Below are 3,518 nucleotides of genomic sequence, written 5' to 3'. Positions count from 1 at the left end.
AAATTTATCTTGTTCTAGTATAAGAAGGATAATCAACGTCTACTGACCAAGGTATTACATCCCAAGTTTGAAGAGTAATATGATTAGTCATGGTCAAATGAGACAAAAAGAAGTTTGAACTGAGACAACGAGACAGAAGGCCATGCAAAAGAAGTTTGAAGTTATTGAGAAGAACAAGACATAGGTATTCACCGACTTACCTCTCAATCATAAGCTCATGGTTTGAAGTGGGTGTTTATGTTGAAGAATAGTAGTGAAGGGAACCTCATCGAGAACAAAGCAAGACTTGTGGCAAAGGGGTATGTATAGTAGCAAGGAGTTGATTTAAGAAGGTTTTCACGCCGATAGCTATACTTGACATTCCCATGCTTATGGTGTGTGAATGAAATACTCATTCCCAATAGATTGGACCTACGACGAAGCTACACCTCACTTATTATGAATGTGTATGAGTTGAAGAGTAATCACATAGAATAATAAAGAGCTGACTCTAATGAGATACAACCAATACGTATGCAATGAAATGAAATGAGATTACTCTAATGATGAGAACCAATCAAAAGGAATCTTGATAGGGATAGATGATGAGAAGCTATGCAACGAGAGAACTAGAACACTAAGTTGAGCTTGGATGATTTTAGAAGCTAGAGGGTAACCTCATAATGCTTAAGACTTAGAGACGTGGAACTTAGATACGGATTAAGATGAATGATTAACATGAGATTTAAGAGTGATCTAAGAACCTATAAATAAGGTATTTTTATACTCATTCTTGCGGCACTTCTTTATTAGATAGTACCTGAGCTACAAGACCAAGGTGAGAGTGTAGATGAACCGTAGGGCTATAAGAGTTGAGATAGACCCGAGTCATGATTTAGACTCCATTATGATTTGTACAAATATATTTCTGATAAGAGTACTTTTGTAAGAACTTCTACTAATTTGATTTAGGTTGAAATATATTTACTAAATGTATATTTTTAAATTGATCAAATTATCGAATCGTTTTAAATTCTACCCAAGTTAGTAGTAGTATGTAGTTCGAAAACCTCGAAAAGTGCTCTTTCATTTCAGCCGCCATACACTCAAAAGCAACCCAAATCTTGAACTACAAGTACACAACCTTGGAATACAAGTAAGCACAAAACCCATCTTTAAAATCGTCCCTTTTTTTTACAATGATAAGCATATATTCCTCTATCCCTTCCTCAAGAAAAGCAACACACAAACACACACTTTTTATCCCAATCATCCCTCCACTTATACATTAAAATAAACTGAAACCACAAACTTTGCTAAAAGAAAACAAAAGTGAAAGAGACAGAGACACAACCAAGCCAAAACAAATCCCCCTCAACAACATGAGCTCCACTACTAACCAACCAGATCAATCATCATCATCATCATCCACCATTGTCCAGCCACCAAAACGAGGTAGCTCCAATGGGCAGCATAGGACAACAAACCGGACAAGGCTATTGAGAATCATAGGAAGAAGCATGTTGGGCTTAATGGTCCTTGTCGGGCTTGCACTAGTTACTTGTTGGCTTGTTGTGACCCCCAAGAAACCAGTTTTCAGCTTGGAAAGAGGCGTTGTTACACTCCATAGTTTAACCGACAGGAAGCTCAATGCCTCCGTTTCTTTCCACATTAGAAGCTTCAACCCCAACAAGAAAGCCGCCATCCACATTGATTATATGACGATGACAATCAATGAGATGGGCAGGATGTTCGAGATGGTCGTGTGCAACTTCTCCCAGGTGCCGGGAAACCTAACCGTCTTGTCCCCGACCATTCCTATCGACTTCGTATACCCATTGCCTCGGTTGCAAGAGAAGGTGAAGTTTGATGGGATCAGTCCCGAGCTTCAATTGTCGGCAAACATCAGGTATAAACATTCGACTTATGTTCCTTGTACTCCACGATTTCAAATTATATTTTACTTTCAAATACTTATCTTCTCCTCCCCAACGGATGGAGGATTATTGAAAGTGAGTCTCACATTGGTTAATTTAGTGGAAGATTATGGGTTTATAAGTGTGGAATACTATCTCCATTGGTACAAGTCATTTTGGGAAAGCCCAAAACAAAGCCATGAGAGCTTACGCTCAAACGGACAATATCATACCATTGTGGAGATCCGTGATTCCTAACACGGATGTGTGATCTCATAATCTAGCTCCGATCTCCTCAAAGTTTTTAAAATGCGATTGTCTCTTTGAGCTCTCCCGAGTGTTTCGTTCTCCTCCTCCCCAATTGGTGGCACATCACCTCATGTTACCTGTCTTTGTGGTTCAATCTTCTTGCTGGGATATCGCCCAATGTCTAGCTCCGATACCATTTGTAACTGCTCAAACCTATACTCGTAGATATTGTCCTCCACCCCTTTCGGGGCCCAACACCTTGCTGGTGGCACATCGCTTCATGTCCACTTGCCTTTGTGGCTCAACCTCCTTGCTGGCACATCACCCGATGTCTAGCTCCGATACCATTTGTAACTACCAAGCCTACACTAGCAGATATTGTCCTCTTCGGACTTTCTCTTTCGGGCTTACTTTGATTCCATTTGTAAATGCCCAAACCTACCGCTAGTAGATATTGCTTTCTTTAAACTTTTTCTTTCGAGTTTTCCCTTAAAGTTTTTAAAACGCATCTGCTACGGAGAGGTTTCCACACCCTTATAAATGGTGTTTCGTTCTCCTCACCCACCGATGTTGGATCTCACAAACTTGGTCAGATTTAGCCTAATTTAATACAATTTTAACCTAAATTATAATTTTCTCTCTAAATTAATTAATTTAAAAATACAATATATGACAAATTTATAACATTTTCCCAACTTTCTTGATTCAAATTAGCTTATACTTAAATTATAATTTTCTTTCTAAACTTCTAAATTGAGTTCGTATAAAAGAAACATGACGAAATGTAAAATTTTGTCTTTTTCTAAGAATTTATGGTCTTGTCTCTATTAGATACATTATTAATGGATGGATATCAAAACGTCGATCGATGGAGATCTATTGTAATCGTCACATGCTTAAGATCAATGGTTCGACACCTTTGGATAATATCAAATGCAATGTGGATCTTTGAGATTTGATCAGGCTACGTGCTCTTCTCGTTCACCATGTTCCAACTCAATAATCTAAGATGGTCCCTTGATGTTTTGTGTTTTTCAATTATTTATTTATAAATAAAATACTTGTAATGATTTTTATTGATTTTCTGAATTTCGATCTTCAATTTTCTCGGGTTTGGGTTTGACAATCAAACTATATAATTTCAATATATAATTCAAAATTTAACTTTAAATTTTTAATTCTATGAAATTAAATAACTTGTAATATGTCATCAAAATTAAAAAATAAAAAATAAAAATTAAACCTAAGAAACGTGTAAATTCCCACTACGAATTGAGTGCCAAAAGGCTTATAAATATAATATATAATACTCTATAGTCAACATGAATATATCTAATTAGGGTAAAGTTCATATACCTTCCTTGAGTTAGAAGT

The 3,518-nt window shown here is 36.7% G+C and overlaps 1 long non-coding RNA gene across 1 annotated transcript; it reads left to right on the top strand.

Moving 5' to 3' along the window:
* Positions 1–1,283: 1,283 nt before the first annotated feature.
* On the top strand, positions 1,284–3,224 carry LOC111798522 (uncharacterized). The gene is made up of 2 exons (XR_015421755.1): positions 1,284–1,888; positions 2,976–3,224. It is a non-coding gene; the product is annotated as an uncharacterized LOC111798522 (long non-coding RNA).
* The last annotated feature ends 294 nt before the right edge of the window (positions 3,225–3,518 follow it).

This window comes from Cucurbita pepo, chromosome 7, assembly GCF_057944985.1.
Source record: "Cucurbita pepo subsp. pepo isolate OVF chromosome 7, ASM5794498v1, whole genome shotgun sequence".
In the NCBI taxonomy this organism is placed as follows: Eukaryota; Viridiplantae; Streptophyta; class Magnoliopsida; order Cucurbitales; family Cucurbitaceae; genus Cucurbita; species Cucurbita pepo.
This window is presented reverse-complemented; position numbering and strand designations above follow the sequence as displayed.